This window comes from Sminthopsis crassicaudata, chromosome 4 (assembly GCF_048593235.1).
Source record: "Sminthopsis crassicaudata isolate SCR6 chromosome 4, ASM4859323v1, whole genome shotgun sequence".
NCBI lineage: Eukaryota > Metazoa > Chordata > Mammalia > Dasyuromorphia > Dasyuridae > Sminthopsis > Sminthopsis crassicaudata.
In genome coordinates this window covers 445,289,858-445,312,922 of record NC_133620.1, presented here as the reverse complement: position 1 = coordinate 445,312,922, position 23,065 = coordinate 445,289,858, and the positions used below count along the sequence as shown (strand labels likewise).

The window sequence follows — 23,065 nt, the reverse complement described above, 5'->3', positions numbered from 1 at the left end:
ACCAGAAATACTTGGGTCCAAATCTGGTCTCAGACACCTACACAACTAGTAGGTGTGACCTTGGGTAAGTCACTTTACTGTTTGCCTCAATTTCCTCAACTGTAGTGGGGATAATTACCAACATCTACCTCACGGGCTACTTGTGAGAATCAAAAGAGATAAAATTTGTAAAATGCTTAGCTCCCATAGGTGTCACATAAATGTTTATTCCTTTTGCCATTCAACTAACCATTTGCATTTTAGGGAGCTAAGTCAGAGTTACACAAACTTGCTTTGCATTAGAAAGTTTTGAACTGCATTCATTTCCAAGTTTTCTAAGGCATGCTCTCTTTTTCAGAATATTCTACTCTTTTAGCAGTTGCTTAAATTAACTAATCAATTTAGAGAATTTACTACCTAGCATTCCGATGTAAACGATCAAGATAATAGCTTTTGGGCAGATCGATTCAGAGGTTTTGAGGGGTCTGGTCTCTGTAATTAAATATAGACATTCAAATGTGTCTTGCAGTATAGTCACATTTTTCTTCAAGTACAAAGCAAGCTTTTTGCTATTAACCACACAATCGTAATTTGGAACTTTATGAAGGCAAAACCCACTCCATTTGCCACTCCGGAAATACAAAATACATCAAGTATCTACTAACCAAATGGTTAATACTCTGAATTGAATCCAGCAATTCCAGTTCATTTCAAGTCTCAGTAGAATCTTGAGGTAACAAGAAACAAGGCCCTATGTCTGTTCCTGAGGCTACAAAACAGCCCAGCCAGTTAGGTTTCCATTCCAATGCTAAAATCTCTGACTGACTTCACCTTTTGTTACTTCACCTCCTTTTATTTCCCAATACAAGTCTTTCCTTCTCTCCTATCCAGCTATCCCCCAGGAACAAAGGTTTTGAAGACAAAAAAAGGCCAATAGCCCCCCACCAGTGGCCCACATGAGTTCCATCTGACAAGCCAGCCCCAAATTCCACACCCAGAACTCCTTCTTTGGGCAAAATCCAGCTTAATCTGCTGGACTCTCTTACAGTCCTTACAATGCATTGAGCTTGCTTTCCCTGCCCAATTACAACTTGTGAAAATAGCATCCTCCAATCCACAAAGCATTGAGCTTTCCTTCTTTGCCCAACTCCATCTTGTGAAAATAACATTCTCTAGTCCACCGTTGAGGATTCACAGCAAAATTATACACGAGCTTCCTATTTCCTTATGCCTATGGAGTTGAGAAGAAAAATCTACACTATCAAACAAATTCTCTTTAAAAGTCACAAGCAAGTGGGCTGGCTGAATTTACAATAAGGCAGCCGTTAAAGAGCAGGCACCGGCTCATTTTTTCCCCTGGGAGACCCTGCCATGGCAGTGAGCAGCCCATTCCCTGAGCTGATGGAGGGCATTTGAGGCAGCAGCATGGGCAGGTGCCCTCTGGACTGGTCTCAACCTCTAAGAACCATGCAATGCCCAACTTCTGCTTGGCAAGCTGCAGACACAATGCATGTTTATACATCACCTCATTACACTAGATGTTAAATCGAATCCAAAGCAAAGGAAGTGGGGGAAAAAAACACGTGTGATGCACCAATTACATTCCCCGCTGAGAAGGCTGTACCAGTAATATTGACACCTCATTCTTTCTCAATGGCACATAGTTTTTGCTCAGAGCAGAATGCTCTGTTCAAGTGACTGATGAAATGGAAAAAGGAATAAGCTTGCTGGGGTCTGTACCATTTAGTCCAGGAAGCCAGGCAGTAAGAACAGCCCTGCTTCATTCCCTACTTCCCAGCTCTGAAGGGGCTGTCACCCCCGACCCTGCTCCCAGGGCAGCAACCCACACACACCACTGCAAGGAGCAAAGGCAGGAGGAGAAGAGCTGTCCAGAAGGCCAGTGGACGCTGGCGGAGAAACCTCCATTCTCCAAAACGATCCAGATCAAATCTCAGGCATTAATATTTCCAAAGGGGGGATTATTCTTTATAAAAAAAAAAAAAAAAAAAAAAGACAGGGTCTTTCTCAAGGGAAAAAAAGTCCCATTACCTCTAGCTCCAGCCATAAACAAGGCACCTTCCCTAACAATCCAACTCAAAGTGATTGGAATAGGGCAAAGACAACAGAAGTCAGGGAACCCAGAGAAAATAGCACCTGGGCTTCTCACTCCACACTGCTTCACTTGCACCTCCATCCCCATCTCCATCTCCAGCCCAGCAAAGGAGAGAAGCTACTAAGTGGAGACGGGATTATGCAGATTATGCACCAAAAGTAAACTCTTCGGGTGGGAGGGAAGGGGGGAAGTGGAGAGCGTTCTTCCCCCTCATTAGAAAGAAAGGTCCCAGGGGGCAGGAAGTGTCTCGGCAGCCACAAGTGCTTCCTCGAATGCTTCCTGAATGATAATGGCTAGCCTTCACTCGCTGCCTCTGGCTGCCAGGATTCAGACAACTCTTGCTCCAGGCCAGGCGCAGAGCTTAAGAACTGGGATAATGCAAAGGCAACAAACAAACTCAGGACCTCCACAAAAGAGAGATCACAAGTGAATTAGCTAATACAAACCGGCGGCAGGCAGGACCCACAGGGGGTACTCCGGGGGCAGGCTCTAAGGGGGAAAAGCTTTTCAAATCCCGGGTCCCTGGGCCCACGGTCTGGCAGCTACAGGGTGCAATGGACGGAGTCCAGGGCCTGCAGTCAAACCAGCCTCCGTGTGGCCCTGAATAAGTCATTTCACTGCTGTTCGTTGCTCACCTTCCTCATCTGTGAAATGGCAAAGCACCCGGGGTCCCTGCCAAGGAACCCCCAAAGGGGCCCGGAAGAGCTGGCTGCGACTTAACAAGAGGCGTCCCTTAGGAATGGGGGGGCCTTGGGAGGCAAAGGCGATCCCCTTCCTTTCCAGACTCCAAGAAACCCAGCAAGGACAGACCCGGCCCAGCCCAGGCGCCGAGTAAATCTGAGGTCTCAGAGCCGCTCCACCCCCCAGGGCGGCCGCACAGAGAGGGAGAAGCAGGGGCGGGAAGACACACAGCAGCGGCCTCGGCCGCTTCCCATTCGGGCATCCCCGGGCCAATCGCCGCCTAAAAGCGGGGCTCAAGTGCGAGGGATTAAGAAAAGTCTCGTAAAGCTTTTAGCACACGACCTGGCACACAGTAGGCGCGGCATGAAGATGCTACATGAAGACTCTAGCTATCGTTTGAAGGCTTTAGAGCAGTGGCCGGCACACAGTAGGCACTGTAGGAACGTTAGCTAGTACCACGCCGGACACACGTAGGAACGGGCGCTCTGAAAGGGCGAGCCCAGTGCCCGGCACACAGCGGGCACACGATGGCACAGGCGCCGTGGAAAGGTCGGCCACCATTAGTTACGGGGATCAGCCTGGCACAGAGGGGCACTACAGACGCGTTAGCTGGCGTTACTTCCCACGCCCACTGGATGGTTACGGGAAAGCTCTTTTTACACAGTTTGCTGAAGTTTGCGCTCAGGAGGGCACTTTGTCAGGTCTCAGTTGGAAACCAATTACCGCAGGGAGGACAAACTGAGGCCGGGCACACGCAAATGACTTGCCCAGGGTCACACGGGAGGCGAGCGGCAGAGGCGGGACTCGCAGCCGGGTCTGGGGACTCCAGAGCCCGCGGCCGCGCGGAAGGTCCGGGCGGACCCTCGGCGCCCGGGATGGGGGGGAGGTCCCGGGGGGCGGTGGGGGAGGGGCGCGGGGCCGGGTAGGGCGGCGGAGGACCCCCTCCCCCGGGACCCCGCCTCACCTGCCACCGTCCCCCGCCCCACCCGCGCGGGGGCGGGGGTCCCAGCTTCCGCGAACCGGTCGGGGAGGGGTCGCTTTAAGCGCCGCGGCGGCGGCGTCTCCGGGGCAGAGGGGCCGAGGGGGGCGACATCCTCCCCGGCGGCCCCAGGAAGTCTCCTCCCCGGCCCGGCACGGGCCCGCCTCTCCAGCCGTGCACGCCCCATCGTGCAGCACCGCCCCGCCCCGGCCGCCGCATCGCCCCGCCCCTCCTCAAGCGCTTCTCGCGCCTGCGCCGTCTGCCGCCGCCGCCGTTCTCCAGGGTGGCACCATAGAGCCCCGAGGGAGGCCGGCAGCTAGAGAGGCGTCGCGGAGTGCGCCCGCCCCCTGGCGGCAGGAAAAGGGCATTGGGTGCGCGATCTGGGTCAGAGGGAGCAGAGGCAAAACCCTAGGAGAGGGGCGGGCCGGGGGCGAAGCTGGTCTTTCCCGCCTTCTAGGAGATTACAGTCTAATGAGCGCCTACAACAAGAGGAGGAGATACATTTGGAAGGCGGTTGTTTGGCCTTCCTTCTCCAAGAGGGCCATGACGTCAGGGAGGGGATGCTGTAACATGCAGGAGAGTTGGGTCGAAGTGGGGGGGGCTGGGAAGGAAAAAGGGGGAGAGAGGGAGGGAAGGAGGGAGGAGGAAGGGAGGGAGGAGGAAGGGAGAGAAGAAAAGAAGGAAGGAAAGAAGGATCCGTCTGGAAGGAGAAGCTCCTCAGGGTTTCTGAATAAAGAGGAGGGAGTCTTAGAGCAGAGGTATTAAGCTGAAGCGCTCACCCGAGGAGGAGAGTTCCCACTTTGATAAGGCCCAGGCCGAAAGCGGCCCCCGGTGGCAGGGATGGTCTGTGGGGCAGCCAAGCTCAACAAGAAGGCTCCGGGGCGCCAACCCGAAGGAGGGAGGCAGACATACAGGGGGGATTAGAAGCCTGTGGGATGCGGGTTTGTGGGGAGAGTTGGGACAGAGAGCACAACTCTTGGTCTGGTTTGAAGGGGGTGAATGTCAGGGCTGTTACAGGGAGGATTCCTGTATCGAGGACCTAGACTACTTACCCTGCAGGGTCAGGTCTAGCTCTGAGGTTTTCTATCCTCCTTACCCAGGCTTAGGTTAACCGAGTAATCTTGGGTTTCCTCTCCGAAAGGAAGAGGTCAGCACTTTCCGCAGACAGTTCCACCTCCCCATTCGGACCACGCTTTCAACCCTGCAGCCTCCCCTTCCTCCAGTAACTGAGCTCCTTCCCCAAACTTCCATTTGAGGAAGCACCAAGCTCCCTTAAAGCATAGCCCAGGGGCAGCCAGGTGTGTAGTCACTCAGTGGACAGAGCACCAGCCTTGAAGTCAGGAGGACCCGAGTTCAAATCTGGTCTCAGACACTTAACACTCCTGGCTGGGTGACCCTGGGCAAGTCACTAACCCCAAGTGCCTCGGCAAAAGAAAATAATTAATTAAAAGCATAGCTCAGTCCATGACTCCCAGAATGAGGCCTTCCCAGCTTCTCTTTATGTGGCGTCTCCTCCGACAGACTGTAAAATCCTGGAACCAAGTACCCCCAACTTTGCCTGGCACATCAGCGAATAAAGATCTATCTGGCATAATTATTATAAATATAATTACAGGTAAGATTATAAAGTACAAATTCATAGCTACAACAACTGCACTGAAAGCAGGGAATCCATATTTGCAAAGCTAGATAAGTTTACTCTCATTGCCGCTACTTACTTTCCTCATCCTCTCCCAACTTTGGGCCTTTTCATCCATTGTGCCTGCAGATTCCTCACGCCTCACTCCACTTCCGGGTTTCCTTCTAGTCTAAAGTCACACTCTGTAAAATGCCTTTCCCAGTTCTTAATCTTAATGAATCTTGCTCTTTTTCCATTTTATTCCATCTTATCCAGTTTGTCCACGGTTCTTTCATATTTTCTCCCAGATTACACTAAATCCTTGAGGGCAGGGACTGGTTCTTCTGAGTCTCGGTTCTCTAAGGTTCTATGACACTATTCCATCCTAGTTCCTCCTAGCTGTCAAACTGGTTCTTCTTAGTGCCCTCTGCTGGATCTGAGACACGCTGCTCTGACAGGGGCCCTCTTGTTCTCCCTGTATGCCATTTCATTTATTAATTTTCTCATCTCCCATTGACTCAATTATCATCCCTATTCTGCTGATTCTCAGGAATAATTATGTCGCCCTAACCTCTTTTTCACCTATTTGATATTGGAGTTAAGAGAGAATTCTAATGGACATTTTGAACTGCATGCAACATAGACATCTCAAACTCAACCTATTTAAAATAAAACTCGTTATCTTTCCCTAAAAACTGTATCCTCTTCCTAACTTCCCCCTCACTGTCCAGGGCATCACCATCCCCAAGCTCAAAATCTAAGGGTCATCCTCAATTCTCCATTTTCCTTCTCTCCCCCCAACACCACCAGTATTGCTTAGTCCCATCAATTTTACATCAAATTTTACAATTTTGCTTACTTTTACATCTCTTAAATGCACCCTCTTCTCCCTAATTCAGGCTCTTACACTGATGTAGGCCCCCTTATCCACCTCATATCTGGACTATTCCAACAGTCTCAGGTAAGTTTGCCTGTCTCAAGTCTCTCCATTCCAGATCCTCCTCCACTCAGTGGTCAGATTGATCTTCCTCAAGTGTTACCATGCCAGCCTCACCCCAATACACTGCAGTGCCTCGTACCCTCTTCCAAATCAAATATCAAATCCTCTCTTTGGAATTCAAAGCCCTTCATAACCTGTCCCCCTTTTACCTTTCTAGTCTTCCCCCATGGCAGAGAGCAATCCAGTGACACTATCCTTGCTATTTCCCAAGTAAGACACTCCAACTCCAGATTTTTTTAGTCTCTACCTCCTCCCCAAGTCTCAACTAAAATCCCATCTGTACAAGAAGACTTTTTTTTGGTCCCCTTAATTCTAGTGCCTTCATTCTACAGGTTTATCTCTCTACATTTTGTTTGTACATAGTCGGTTTTTTTTTCAGTCAGATTATAAATTCCTCCAAAAAAGGGACTATCATTAGCCCTTCTTTGTACTACAGCATTTAGCACTGTACTGACACATAAAAGTACTTTATAAATGCTTGCTGATTCACTAAATATGTATGGCCAGCCTTCTTCTCTCTCCTGATCCCTAATCCCAATGCCACAGCTGCTTTTGGACACTTCTTTTTTTTATTTTTTACTTATTTTTTTGCTGAGGCAATTGGAGTTAAGTGACTTGCCCAGGATCACACAGTGAAGAAGTGTAAAGTGTCTGAGACCAGATTTGACTCAGGTCCTCCCGACTTCAGGGCTGATGCTCTATCCACTGCGCCACCTAGCTGTCTACTTTGGATCTCAATTAGAGAGCTCACAGTATCCAAAAGTGACCTTTGCAACCCCACCCGTTTTCTGAACATTCTTATTTCTATTCAGGGCACTATTGTTCTCTTAAGCACCCAGATTCTCAATCTTAATTCCTCACCCTTCTTTGTAAGCTTATTAAAATCTCTCTCTTTTTTTTTAAGTTTCAGCTGAAAAATGTTAAGAAATAAATATTCCTCAAGCCAAAGCCCTTTCCAAACTTACCTGAAGAAAACTTTATCAGTACTTAATCAAACTTCTCAGGAAACCATGCCCTCCACAAAAATCCACTCCTCTTTCTCTTAAGCACATTCTCTTTGATTTAAGTACATGAGTAAAACATCAATAATCAAAGGTAAGGCTCTACTTCCCCTTCCCCAAAGGATCAAAGGTGGTAACCCCTCTTTGAAAAGGAAATATGGATATTTCTGTAGTTCCAGTCAATGCCTTTTCGATCAACAGAAGGGATTAGCATAATCACCTACCTAAAAGCAGTCCTTTCCTTTCACCATTTCTGAAGGTATAAGGCTATGAATCAGAGGAAGGAGGTCTTTTTTTATTAACTTCACCCTTGACTAGTTTGGAGTGGAAAGTCAAGGGAAGTGGTCATAGAAGAAATGAATGGTTTTAGGAAAATGCCTCCATAAGGGTGTATAGGAAAGATTAAGGGACAATTATATTATTTAATGAGGCAAACTGTTAAATGGTACCTTACCCTGAGTGTTGTAACTATTTCATAAGTTTTCCTTGTTCAAGATTTCCATAAGTGTTTCTTTTAAAATGTCTTACATTAATAAATAATAGCAATGATTTATATAAGATTTACAAAGTGTTTTACATGTTAACTCATTTGATCTCCACAATAACTATGTGAGGTAAGAGTTGTAATTTATAAATGACAAAACTGAGGCAAAGAGAAGTAACTTACTCAGAAGTAATGTTGCATTTGCATCTTTTTCTTGATTCTTACCTATTCTGTGCCAACTAACATGCCTGGTTAGGTAAAATAGGTAATCTGAATGGACAGAGTGCCAGGTCTGGTGTCCTAACTTCATTCACAGTCTGGGTAACACACCCACCAGCAGCTAGTCAGCCATCAACATTAAGCATTTATTAAACACCTAGTATTTGCTAGGGACCTTGCTAAGCACTGGAGGACCAAAGAAAGACAAAAAACAGTTCCTACTCTCAAGGAACTCATAGTCTAATGAACTAGTTTTAGTGCTTTCCCCTCAACAAAATGACTTAATATTTATATATGTGCAAGTTAACTCCCCTGATAACTCAAGGAAGGCAGGGATTTTCTTATTCTTATTTATATCCTCAGAAGTTATCATAATGCTTGGCACATAGTAGGGACTTAATGGCTTGTTGATTGATTGATAAGTTCCTAGGGACTCTAACTATATATGTCTCTTTTTGTAGTTGCTTATCAGAAATAAAGTTAACAAGTATTTAATTGAAAATGCCCATGTTTTGATATTCATTCCAAAGCTGGTACTACTGATCTTCCAACCACTACTGTTCACTTAGAAAAAAAAGAAAAATGCCTTTTTTCTAATAGGAATAGGTTTGCATTAACCCTTCAGGCAGCTAGGTGACACAGTGGATAGAGTACTGGGACTGATGTCCAAAAAGCTCAACTATCTGAGTTCAAATTTAACCTCAGAGTTTTACAAGCTGTGTGACCTTGGCCAAGTCACTTAATCCTGTTTGCCTCAGTCTCCTCATCTGTAATCATTTTAGTATCTTTGTGAAGAAAACCCCAGAAAAGTTCATGACTGAACATCATCATCATTGCATTAACCCATGCTTCCACATTCCCTTTTCTCCTATCCATGAAAAACAATCATTCAGATTAATATTCACTGATTCAACAAATTGTAGAGTACACAAAAAGAATTAAGCCCCAGACCCTGTCTTCAGGGAGCAGTCAGGAGATGTCAGGTAAACAAATATAAACACCAAGTAGATTGTGATTTGGGCAGTAGATGTGTCATGGGTGGGACTTACAAAATGCTATGCATTTCAAGAGAAGGAGACATCCATCACCCCAAGCTTCTTTGGAGCAGAGAGAGCTTTCTGGAGAGGTAACCATTGGACCACAATATTGGACCATGAAAAATGGGTTATATTTCAAAAGACATAACTGGGAAGACATTCCAAAGAAATGGGAGATTTCCTGAACTAAACAGAACCCTGACCATACATACAGATAGTTGTAAAACTGAACCATTCCTTCTAGTTAATGTAATTTTCATGCCTCAGTTTACTCATCTACACCTCTCAAAGTAATTCTGTGTTATTATTAAATCATTAACAAAGCAATACATAATGATCTTCAAACGAGCACCTTACCTGAATTCAATATGTCCCACTTTCTCAAGTCAGGCAGTTTGTGTCCCACCTTTGGGGCACTTCTTATTCCCAGTAAGTTTCCTTCTCCCAGGGTTTAATTCCTTTTTTAAATAACTTTTTATATTCAAAATCTCTGCATGGGTAATTTTTCAACATTGACCCTTGCAAAAACTTCTATTTCAACTTTTCCCCTCCTTCCCCTCCCCCCTTCCCTAGATGGCCGGTAGTCAGGGTTTAATTCCTTACTTTCTCTCTTCCCCACCACCATCTCTGGCCATATGTCTCTTAAAATTCAAAACTGTCATTTTCTCATCCAGATGAATTTTCCTTTATACCTTCCCAGTCCTAGAAAAAGAACAACCTGTGTCTTGCCACATCTTCCTTCCCCTGAGCGTTACCTAAAATTTCAGAAAATCACAAGTCCACTATCCGGCGGGGGCAAAGACCAAATCGTCAGATGGTCTTCCTGGAAGAAATCGCTTACCTAAGAACTGAGCACCTGACTTCTTTCCAAGAAAGGGTGTGCTTAACTCACCCATTGGACCCAATAATTATGCTTTTTTCCCCCCTAATAGTGCAGTTTGGGGGAAATCATTAACTCCGCATCCTCTTTCTATAAATAGTAAGCAGCTAAATCTCTGGGAGGCTGCTTAATGATTTGCATATTATCTAGGCTGAGAGGTCTCAAAAGTGCATTTCCCCAGGGACTTGCCTTTCCCCAAGTTAGTAGAAACAGTCATCGCAGTTTTTCTTTTTTATTGGTTAGAGAAACTCCATAATGCACCCATTGTGCAAGTAATCCGTAATTCTATCCTGGTAAGGCAATGGGTATTTTGTGGTCATAAAACACTAATTCCTCCACCGAGTGACATATTTATAGCTGTTGTTTACTCTGACATATTTTTATTATTTCGACTCATTTGTTAAGTATTTCCCAATACATATTTATGAATTGCTCGCTTTTCCCCATCGGTGGTAAAACCATATAAATCATATTACTTTCCTTAGAAGCCTAGAGCTCTGGAAGCCGCAAACCTAATAATCCCACGCAGCTCCCATTGTGTGCCTTCGGGCATATCGCCCCGGCTCACGGAACTTCTTAGGGAAATAAGGGGTTTGCAATCTGGAGACCTAGCTCGGCAGTTACGGTAGAGCCCAGGAAAAGAGTAAATAAATGAATACTAGAACGAATAAACATGCGAACATGTATTTACTAAACAACTCGTGTGCCAGCCGCTTCCAAAACAAAAGTTAGGGTCTGCCCTCAAGTAAGAAGATTCAACATGGAGTTAGGAAAAGGAATTTGGCTGTGGGGAGTCACAGCTTGTGAATGGAGCCTCAGGATGATCCACATTTTCCGGTAGCTATATTAGTATCGACTTGAACAAGAGCTGGGTCTCAAACTTGACATGTTCAAAAAAGAGTTGATCTTTTTCCTCACGCCCTCCCTCCCATTCTGAACTTTTGTATTAGGGTGGAGGGTCCCACCATCCTCCCAAGCACCTGGGCTAACAACATCAGTATCATCCTCTTCTACTCTCTCGAATTCAACCCATACATCAAATCTGTTGCCAAGTTTTATCTACCTTTGCACTATCTCACCTATTCTTGTTCAGCGCAGCTCGGGTAAAGCCCTGGTCCCCTCATGTCGGGTCTGCCCCAATGCTCTATTTCACCCCTTTTCAATCCACCCCCCACAGATCTGACCAAGTCATCGCACCGGCTATTACCTCCGGGATATAAAACCCTCAGCCATCAAAGTCCTGTACAACCAATCCCTTCCTCTACCCCTTTTCAGCCTTCTCATACCCTACTCCTACCGACGAATTTAAAATCCAACAATACCTGCCTTCGGGCTCTTCCACCCGTCACTTCATCGGGTTTTTGTTCCCCTATCCGCTCTCCCAAGTCTAAAAAAGATCACCATTCCCTTCTCCATCCCTTAGCCCTCTGGGATACCTCGAAAATTCACCTCCAACTGGACGCCTTTTCTGGTCAAATCCCCAAAGGTAGTGCCTCCCCCCGGAAATCTTAGTTCTTCCGCTCAGTAAAAATCCGGTTGTACTAGTCGTTTGCAGGTTGTTTTCATTAAAGGGTGAGCTCCCTGAGGGCAGGACTGCCTTGATAGCCCTTAGATTAGAAAATTATGTAACTTGTAATGCTGAAGTACTGCAGATAGAAAGATTGCCCCAGAGTAAGCTTTACTACCAATCTTATCGCTCCGTCTCCAAAACAAAAGGAAAGGTAGTAAAAATTTCAGGAATTATCTTGAAGCGTTGCTGGAGGGAAATGTTTTGCAAATTTTAAAGCCGAGAATTGCTATTTTTTTGTTTTTGCTCATTTTTTGTTTGTTACCCCCCAAAAAGATAATAAACTCTCAGCCAGAAAGAAAAATAAAATATCTAGAGCCAAAAAGAAGGAAAGATCATATGCACAGACCACAGTATCAATTTTCTCTTCTTCATTTTCCTACCTTTATTGCTTGAAATTTTGTTTGGATATTTTTGAAGAGAGCATAGTTTAAATTTAATTGCAAATTAATTTCCCAAAGTGTGGCTCTGACTGTCACGGACCAGCTCAAGAAACTCAATGGCTCCCTCTTGCCTTGTATAAAAAGCAAGTCCTTTGATAATATTTGGATTCAGCCTTTCTGCCACTTCCAGTCAAACTAGTTTGCTTGCTATTCCCTATACTTCATGGTGTGGTACGGAAATGGTGAGGGGTCACCATTTAATAAAAAAAGCTGGAGAGAGCTCTAGAGAAAAGCAAAGTTTATTGTACATTCTCGCGAGAAGGGCGTCCCACTCTTCGAGTGGACTATCGAAGAGAGGAAGCGCCTCCTGTGGGCAGGACAGCACCTTTAATCCCTAACACAAAACGCCCCCTCCCGCCACTGACCCTCATCCTCATTGGCTGAGAGTCTTACATTCTAAATGCCAGATCTACCCATGAAATTGAACTTGACCAATAAGTACATAGTTGCCCATATTTGGATGAAATAGGGAGATGTCATAGGAGGGGAAGGCAATGCCCTTTGCTCGAACTTCAGAGTCCTTCAGGCCTACTCGAACTCTGAAGTAGATGAAGCCTTACTCGATTTTCACAACTGTCTTGAAAGATCTCACCTCATCTCATTCAGTCCCTCCTCTTATTTTGTACACTGAGATCTCTTCAAATTTTTGTAACATAACCTCACATTCCCTATGAATTCCTCACTTCCTTCTGGTTTCTGTTGGCCTTGGGCCACCGGCTCCACCCTTACCCTTTAACAGCATCTATTTAACAGACCCTTCAGCTTTCTCTTCCAACCTGATCATTCCAGATGATGAGTTTTGGACAATTCTGGTTATTAATCTGATCAAACAAGGGATGTAGATAGGGAATAATTTAACACCACTAAGAGCTATAAGGCTCTTATAGCTTCCACCAGCTTCCCAAACCAGGACCATCTAGAAGTATTGAACAGTGAGGTCCAAGTCTGTACAGGAACATGAGCAAGTTTCCTAATGTTCTTAGTGATTTCCTTCACTAGATTACCATTGTTATCAATCTTTATACAACACGTGGATAAATTTAGTCTAGCACAAACTCTCCCTTCCTCAGCCAACAAATAATCCAGCACAAGTCTATGTTGTAAAACAGCCTCTCTGGTTTGAGAAGCTTCATCAGCCAAAAGATGTAGTGCCTCAGCTGTCTGATTGGTGATAACCTCTACAACTGCCTGAAGCCTAATTATCCTGTTCAACATGTATATTGGAGTTCTATATCCCCAACTTCCATCTTGAGCCCAGGTCGCTGGCCCATACTCTTTGACTATTCTTTCTGGAGGCCAGGCCTCACCCCAACCATTTGCATCTCCAGTCCAAGTGATGGAGGTATCTAAACTCCGTTTCCCCCTTCCCAAATCATCATACAACTGAATCCCTAAATATTGGTTTGCCTGTTCGCGAAGAAAGAAAACTTTTGGCCTTATTAGTCCAATATAACAATTCCCTGTCCAATTGAGAGGCAGGTGAGTATAGGCAGTTAAACCACAGATCCAATAATGACCCTTTAGAGCAGGTTGTTCCCTTGGAAATATGTCTGAGCTATTCCTTGTAAAAGGGTAATATTGTTGGTCTCTCGTCCCTAGGGGGCTTCCCCCCACAAAGGGGACATACTGGCATTTCCATAAACCTTGCTCTTTTCTCCAACTACAATTGGCAACTGGCCACTGGCCTGTTAGATTAGAGGTACTCCAAAATGTGGAAAACAGAGTCCCATGTTGCCCGGGTGTCCCTGGGGTGACACTATACCAACCCCATTGGTAACTGTACCCATATGTATATGTTCCCTTTCCTCTTATTCTCTTTTATACATCTTAATACATCCCATTCTACTCCCATTCTACTTCAGCAGTAGTGACTTGTTGATAGCAATATCCCTGCTCTCCTATTTCTGGGAGAACATCCAAGGTACAGTCTTTCTAGTCCTTCCCACACTTCAATTGAGGATTCCTCCCCGTATCCCGCCAATATTTAGACATTTTTGTACAGTCAATTGTCTTTGGCCTCAGGTCTGTTCTCGAATAGGTCCACTCACAAACACTATTTCCCAGCTTCAAACCTCGTCCTGTCTGATTTAAGCAGTATTTCCCTTTCCTATCTTCTGTCAATGACCACTGATGTTTCTCTTCTCAATCCCAGAAACCGGTCCCATTATGAATTTGGGATCTGTTGCTAAGGATCCAGGCTGGGCTTAAGGGGACAGGTACCCATGGCCATTGGTTCAATTGTTGGGATCCACCACAGATCCAACAATTAGATAAGTTAAATGTTCTCCTTATATTCTGCATGAGCAGGAGAAATTGGTTCTCATCTCTAGAAGGTCATAAGGAAATAGATAAACCCAAAGCTTAGGGAGAGCCTCATAATGTTCAACTATTATAACACCGTGAAGTTAAGGTGAACTTCCCAAAGGAAAATATATCAAATCACAAACAGGCAAAGAGACCCAAAGTAAGAAAAGAGAAGTCATACAGTTACAATGCACTGGATTCAGAATCAGTGTTCCCATTCAGTGGAGGTCCCCTCCTCTTATGTAATTGGAGGTCTCCCCTGTCTTCAACTGTCCACTCTGATAAAGGTGGCGCCACAGGTCCTTTTGTCCTGGTGTGGTGCGTCCAGCCTCGTTCCTGGGTGCGAATCGCAGTATCTGAAGTCAGTATCACTTGGTAGGGTCCGTCCCAGCACGGAGTCAGCTTCTCCTCCTTCCAGGAACGGATCAGCACCCAATCACCAACCTGAATTCTATGAACAGGGAAACCTAGAAGTCTGAGCTATTAGCCCTTTTTGTTGAAGTCCTTGCAAATGTTCCAGCAATGATTTCACATATCTCTTAACAAACAAATCCTTAGTTTCTAAAATAGGGTCCCAGTCTCCCTTAGGATAAGCCTGGAAAGCATGACCATACAATAATTCATAAGGTGAGAGCCCAATATCTCTAAGCGGCTTGGTCCTGATTCTAACCAGAGTGAGAGGAAGGCATTTCGTCCAAGGTAGTTGGGTCTCTAAAGATAACTTAGTCAGCTGCCGTTTTATTTCTTGGTTCATCCTTTCTACTTTCCCAGAAGAGGGAGGATGCCAAGGGGTATGGAGATCCCAAGTGATTTCTAAGGCCCTAATCAGACTCTGCAATACCTGGGCAGAAAAATGTGTTCCCTGATCCGAGTCTATCCTCTCCACCATTCCATATCTAGGAATAAGTTGTTCTAATAAGACCTTACTTACTGTCGAGGCAGTTGCTCGGCCTGACGGGAATGCCTCCACCCATGAGGTCAGATGGTCCACTATGACCAGCAAGAACTTAAGGCGACCCACTGGTGGCAGCTCAGTAAAGTCCACCTGGATGCTTTGGAATGGTCTGATTCCAGGAGGTCGTCCCCCTTTTGGATGCTGGCGTTGGGCAGCCCTGTTAGTCCTTCGACAAACAAGACAACCGTCCACCAGTTGTCGAGCCATAGTATATAGGCCGGGGGAAACATACCTTGTCAGTATAGCATCACACAGGTTTTGGACATCCCAATGACTGCCCTGGTGCAGTTGCTGAAGGACTTGCCTCAGACTTGCTTTGGTCAGTACCTCTCTGCCGTCAGGTAAGAGCCATCGTCCTTCCGAGTTCTCAACTGCTCCGGGAGTTGAGGCCTTCTCTTTTTCCTCCTGAGTAAAACTAGGAGAGGGTAGACTAGGGGGAAGTACAGGTATCAAAGCCATTATATGAGAGATTTCCTGATCTCCGGCTCCCTTGGCCTCCCGGTCTGCTAATCTATTTCCCCTTGCCTCAAAAGAATTTCCCATCTGATGTCCCTTTACATGTATTACTGCTATATTCCTAGGAGTCAGAATATTTTCTAGTATCTCTCTGACTAGTGTATGATGAACCAGTTCTTTACCTTTACTGTTTACATATCCTCTTTCCTCCCAAATCCTCCCAAATACATGCACCACACCCCAGGCATATTTAGAATCAGTATATATATTCCCATCTTGATTTAAAGCATACAATTCACAACAATTCACAAGTTTGAGCCAACTAATGGGCAGGTAGACTGCCCTTGGTAACAGTGGAAGTTCTAACAAACCCATTTCTTTTCCCATTTACCATCCTAGAAGAACCATACATAAATTCTAAACAAATATTTATCATAACCTTGTGTTGATAACAATAAGGAATTTGTCCCAATGAGTTTATATCCAAGTAGATCTTTCATAAGTGAACATTATTCATACAAATCAGTTTGTTTTTAAAAACACCCAATGCAAATACAATCATATACAGAATGTCTAATTCCACACAAGAGAATTCAAGAAGTTTTGATAAGAGATTCCCATTAACTTGTAATGGGAGAGACATTCTGCTATTCTGAAACATAAGGTCTTATCAAGTACTCTGATAAAGAGGCGGGGGGGGGGGGGGGGGGGGGGGGAGGTTTGCAGAACTAAGAGGCAGGGAAACTGAGGCAGGACTGAGTCAGGACATTAATTCAAAGTTAAAACATAAGCTAGCCAATCATAGTCTAGCAAATTTTCAGCTAGAGTCCCCTGTAAGTGAATTTACAGGCCGAAAACCTAGATGAGTAAAAAATGTTTTTGCAAGGTTTGAAAGCAAGGTTGAGGTCTGATTAGAAAGCCTTGAAATGCAAAAGGCCTTTTGTCTCTGCAGCCTTCTCCAAACCCAGCATCTGCTAAAATCAGGTGTGTCTAGCTAGTGGACAGGTAAAGAGCTTTTTCAACTTTTTGCAGCCTCTCCCTTATCTGTAGAGACAAGAGAGCGAGACAAAAGGAGACCTTTCGTCAATCGCAGCAATTCTTAAAAGAATTGTGCCGAGCATAGAGCTCTAACAACGATCCAGGCCAGAAGCAACCTGGATGTCCGCTGCAAAAAAGAAAAAAAAACTTTTACCTTTTCCAGAGTCCCATTCAGTACCCAAATTATGTCTAGTTTTCGAGGTCCTTCATCAGGGAACCAAAATGATGAGGTAAGCAAAGAGTAAGTAGTTTCCAATTCGGCCTGAACTGAAATAAGACATCAGTTTTTCCCAATTTTCTGACCAGTTGAAATCTCAGTTTCCTTCCCCCCCCTGTTTACAGAAATTATCAGATTATACATAACAGACTAGTAAATTTCCCAAAATAGCAATAGTCATAGTTGTATACAACAATAGTTCTGTTCTCCAGGGGACAAAAAGGAAGCAGGATTAAAATTATGATCTCGGATTATGGAGCATTCTTTTCTAATAGTATTGCCTCATGTTTCAACATTCTGGAATCTGTGAGCCATCTCCCAGCCCTCTAGATTTAATATTGTTCTAACTTGAATACCCCTTCATTTCATCTTCTCTGCATATTTAATAGGGGATTGAGTGTCAAAAGTTCTTTCCCCACCATGATCATGCAAAACATGCAAAACGCATCTGAATATAGATCTATAGTCAGGAGTCTAGGATTGGGGTTCCAGAGATTGCCAGCTTCATCTCAAAAAGAAAGGCAAAGTGGGAGCGGTCCTAGCACTGTCCGTCTCACTGACCACTTGGCTCTGATTACAAACATAAGAGGAAAAACCAGGGGCATGATTTATTTAAGGCAGTTTTACTTCAGGTAGCTGTCCTAATTTTAACCATCCCACCTCCAGATGGTGGAGTTTAACGACCTCTGCAAACAGTTATACCTGAATTCAAAACTCCAAGTAAATATTAGCTTCAGTCCCAAAAGATTTTATCTCCTACAGCAATTATCATTAATCAAGGCTTCAGGTGAATGTAGTTCTCAAGAATCACAGTAAAGATTCATCCTAGGAAGTTTTATACAGTTTTTTTTCATAAAGTAGATGGTTCTAGGTTTAACATTACAGATTATTTTGCCTTCAAAATACTCAATACAAGAAAAATTCTAAATCTCATGTTGTCCATCCCGTTTCCACAGAAAAGAAACTTTCAGATCTTTCAGAGTTAACATTAATACTCTCTCCATTCTGAAAAGGATTAAAATTTTTGCAAATAACCCTATCAAATTATCAGATCAGATTAAAATAATCTTTAAACAAGGAGACTATCACGCATGTAAATAAATATTGAATAACTTGTTTTCAGAAAACTTCAGTTCCAACTCCTTAGAACAGTTATAGACTTGAAAAATAAAAATAAAACATTCAGTTATTAACACCATATAAATGTAGGCTGTTCCTTTAAATAGTAGAAATAATATCTAAATCAGCAAGGAGGTGCAGTTATTAAAAACAAACAAAAAACCCCACTATACTTAATGGGAGGAGGGACCTCTCCACGTGGTCACCCTTCCCCCACACCACCATGCTTCCCATTTAAACTATTACTTTTACAAATCAATCTTTCCTGTCCCATCTTTAAGTAAATATATATGTATATATTTTTAAACTTTACACTTCAATGTTCGCAAGTAACTGACCCAAATTTCATAAAACTTAATACATGCCCAACAGAGCTGACAAACACTTAAGGCATAGCTCAGTTACAAATTACCCAATACCTCTAGCAAACATACCATCGAAGTAGGGAGATACAACCACAACCTCCCCTAAGTAAGCTACCAGCATTTTGTTTTAAAAACCTATGTTTTAACTTAAAATCCCAAACACAGCTTTAAATTCCCAATAATATAAAACTACTTTGCTATCATATTTAAAACAATGAACTTCGCTAAATAGGGGTTTCTTTCCCCTGGCCCCCGTGGCCCTGCTGCAGTCAGGACACGTGGGAGGAAGAGGAAGGAAGCCACCATCTTCACTGGCTCAATCCCACAAACTTCCCCAAGTACAGGGTTTCTGATCCCAAATGGGATCTACTAACAGCTATTTCTGGTCAGCTGAAACGACCCCTGCTTCAAAAGACTTATTTCTCCTCCCCGCCCACAGGCCCCTGGAAAGGCTAATGGAATTAAATTCCCTCAGGTCCTTCCTTTCAAGTACCATTTAATCCTTTTGGCACCACCAGTCTGCAACAAAACAACAATACCTTATCCACTTTTTCTTGCTTTTTATTTTTCCTCATATTTTGGCAGTTTGTTCCAATTACTTAATTTATCTCCCAAGGGAATATCTACCGGTATTTTCTGATATTTTTCTCATTTCTCTCCGCGAGGGCTGGCTGGGACTAGGCCACACCCATTGAATTTGGAAGGAGTTTAACAGACTCCTAAACGCCCAAACACGCTAACCGTCGCCTGTTAACTCAGTCACCCAGGAAGGCCTAGCTCTCTTCCTGTCTACCGTCTACAGCCCCCTCCAGAACCTATAACTAGACTCAAGGGGCTACACAGGACGCTTACCTCCACTGGGTTGCTGCGCAGCAAATTTCTTGACTGATCTGTCCTCCACCAACCGTTTGGGATTTTCACCGTGGAGTTTCCGTTGCTTTTCTCTGAGTTTCTCCACTTCGGGTCCACTCTACATCAGGGAGCAAGGAGAAGCCCCTGGATGCTAGCGGGCTGCCTAAATCAAGGCAGGGCGCCATCCCACTAGCACCCAGGAGTTCACTTACTCACCGAGTAAAGGATCCCGGACAAGCCCCCAAACTGTGTGGTACGGAAATGGTGAGGGAACAGCATTTAATAAAAAAAGCTGGAGAGAGCTCTAGAGAAAAGCAAAGTTTATTGTACATTCTCACGAGAAGGGCGTCCCACTCTTCGAGTAGACTATCAAAGAGAGGAAGCGCCTCCTGTGGGCAGGACAGCACCTTTAACAAAACGCCCCCTCCCGCCACTGACCCTCATCCTCATTGGCTGAGAGTCTTACATTCTAAACGAGAGATCTACCCATGAAATTGAACTTGACCAATAAGTACATAGTTGCCCATATTTGGATGAAATAGGGAGATGTGATAGGAGGGGAAGGCAATGCCCTTTGCTCGAACTTCAGAGTCCTTCAGGCCTATTCGAACTCTGAAGTAGATGAAGCCTTACTCGATTTTCACAACTGTTTTGAGAGATCTCACCTCATCTCATTCATTCATCAACAAATGTGTTCTTTTTCTGTTTTTCACTTGTTTCTATTGTTTCCAACTTTCTGTGATCCTATTTGGGGTTTTCCTTGGCAAAGATGCTGAGGTGCTTTTCCATGTCCTTCTCCAGCTCATTTGATAGATGAGGAAATGGAGGCAAACAAGGTTAAATGAGTTGTCCATATTCATTCAGCTAGTGTCTGAGGATAGATTTGGACTCAGAAGGATGAGTCTTTCAGATTTCAAACCCAGTAGTCTACCCACCAAGTCACTTAGCTGTCCTGGCCACCTATCTGCAATAAGTCTAAATAAAAAAGGAGTGCTGGATTAGATGACTTCTTCTCCAGCTCTAAATTTAAGAGAAGGGTGATGAATTCTTTTATTATGGGTTGCTGTCATTGAAAGTTAAAATGATAGACCCCACAGAGTGATGATCTAGTGCAACCAATTCATTTTGGAATTGAGGAAATCAAAGACACAGTCTGTCAAGCAAAACCAAGGATGTCTCATTAAAGCCAAGCAGCCATATATTTGGGAAGGCTTTTATCAGAGATTTTTACTGTAGATTTAGTTTCCCAGCTTTCTGTTTTTCTTTTTTCCCAGCTTTCTGCTTTCCTTCTAATCTTGGTTGCATTAGTTTTGTTTGTGCAAAAGTTTTTTTGATTTAATATAATAAAAATTATCTATTTTACTTTGTTCAATGCTTTCTACCTCTTGTTTGGATGAACCTATAACTACTTTAACTCTCTTAAGAATTTAGATGTTATACCACTTGATGCTTATATGTATAATACTGATATCATTTCATTGCCTATGGTACCTTTTAGCAAGATCTACATATCTTTTATTTTTTATTGAAGCTTTTTACTTTCAAAACATATGCAAGGATAATTTTTCAACATTGACCCTTGCAAAATCTTGTGTTCCAATTTTCCCCCCTTCCTCCTACTCCCTCCCTTAGATGGCAAATAATCTATGTTAAACATGGCAAAAAATTATATATACATATATATATATATATATATATATATATATGTGTGTGTGTGTGTGTGTGTGTGTGTGTGTGTGTAGTTGTTATTTTGGTCTATTTTTACTTATGCTTTGTGTGAGATCAGGATTGCTACCCCTGCTTTTTTTTTTTTTTTTTTTTTTTTTGTTAGCTGAAGCATAATAGATTTTGCTCCAGTCACCTTTATTCTGTGTCTTTCTCTATTTCAAGCATGTTTTTTTTGGTAAACAATGTATATATATTACAGGATTCTGAGTTGTGATCTACTCTGCTATCCTCTTCTATTTTATGGGTAAGTTCATACCATTCACATTCATAATTATGATTACTGTATATCTCCTGTTTGTCCTTTCTTTCCTTTCACCCTTTCCCTCTTTGACCTTGTTTTATTTCAGTCTACTGCCTCCCCAAGACTACCCTGTCTCCTGTCATCCCTCCCCTCCTCCTACTTTCTTATCAGGTAATATAGATTTCTATGTTCAACTGATTATGCATATTATTTCATCTTTGAGTCAATAGAAATGGAAGTAAAGTTCAAGCAATACCCAGTGTTCACCCCCACTTTTTCTCCATTCTAGTAGGTTTTTCACACTTCTTCATAGGAAATAATTTACCCCTTCTACCTCCCCCTCTCTTCTGTACTCCATGTACTCTTCTTTCTTATCAATTAATTTGTTTGTGTTATTTCCTCTAATTTACCTTATCCCTATACTCTGTCTATATATATTCCTTCTACCTGTGTTATTAGTGGTACAATTTTTAAGAATTACAAATATCATCTTTCCATGGAGAATACAAACAATTCATGATTCTTTTGTTTTTTCTTTTTTAGGCTTCTTTTGGGTCTTGATATTGGAGATCAATTTTTTTGTTCAATTCTAGTCTTTTCTTTATGAAAGCTTGAAATCCTATTTTATTAAATGACATTTTTTTTTCCTTTAAAGTATTATGCTTAATGTCAATCTAGTTGATGATTAAACATTTATTGATGAACTGATTTATTAGTTGGTTGAAATGTGGGGAAACCTGTAGAAGATAAACCCCAAAAAGGGAATTTATTGGTGAATTTTGAACTAAGGAGTTAAACATATATTTGGTTAGAAAAGAGGAAAATCTTTGTACACAATAACAATAATATTGTACTATGATCATTTGTGAATGACAACTATTCTCAACAATACAGTGATTGAAGATAATTCTGAAGGACTTAAGATGAAAAATGCTATCTGTCTCCAGAGGAAAAAATTGATGGGATCTGAATGAAAATCGAAGTACACTTTTTTTTTTATACCTTTTTCAATTTTTTTTTTTTTTGTTCAATAATGATGAATGTTGGAGGGGATGTGGGAAAACTGGGACACTGACACATTGTTGGTGGAGTTGTGAAAGAATCCAGCCATTCTGGAGAGCGAATTGGAACTATGCTCAAAAAGTTGTCAAACTGTGCATACCCTTTGACCCAGCATTGCTGTTATTGGGCTTATATCCCAAAGAAATACTAAAGAAGGGAAAGGGACCTGTATGTGCCAAAATGTTTGTGGCAGCTCTTTTTGTAGTGGCCAGAAACTGGAAAATGAATGGATGTCCATCAATTGGAGAATGGTTGGATAAATTATGGTATATGAAGGTTATGGAATATTATTGCTCTGTAAGAAATGACCAGCAGGAGGAATACAGAGAGGCCTGGAGAGACTTACATCAACTGATGCTGAGTGAAATGAATAGAACCAGAAGATCTCTGTACACTTCAATGTTGTATGAAGATGTATTCTGATGGAAGTGGATATCTTCAACATAAAGAAGATCCAACTCACTTCCAGCTGATCAATGATGGTCAGAAATAACTACACCCAGAGAAGGAACACTGGGAAGTGAATGTAAATTGTTAGCACTACTGTCTATCTACCCAGGTTACTTATACCTTCGGAATCTAATACTTAATGTGCAACAAGAAAATGGTATTTACACACACATATTGTATCTAGGTTATATTGTAACACATGTAAAATGTATGGGATTGCCTGTCATGGGGGGAGGAGGGAGTGAGGGAGAGGGGGGAAATTTGGAAAAATGAATAC

The 23,065-nt window shown here is 43.2% G+C and overlaps 1 protein-coding gene across 9 annotated transcripts in view; it reads right to left on the bottom strand.

The window, feature by feature from the left end:
* Positions 1-11,447, bottom strand: part of RFFL (ring finger and FYVE like domain containing E3 ubiquitin protein ligase) — a 68,256-nt gene extending 56,809 nt beyond the window's left edge. For 3 of the 9 annotated variants that reach the window (XM_074263574.1, XM_074263578.1, XM_074263575.1), the window contains exon 1: positions 3,738-3,900. The gene's annotated coding sequence lies outside the window, so the exon portion shown is untranslated. Of the gene's footprint in view, positions 1-3,737; positions 3,910-7,595; positions 7,618-9,468; positions 9,872-11,313 lie in introns of those variants that run through there. The other 6 variants (XM_074263585.1, XM_074263579.1, XM_074263581.1 and 3 more) reach the window with 6 other exon arrangements.
* Between the last annotated feature and the right edge of the window lie 11,618 nt (positions 11,448-23,065).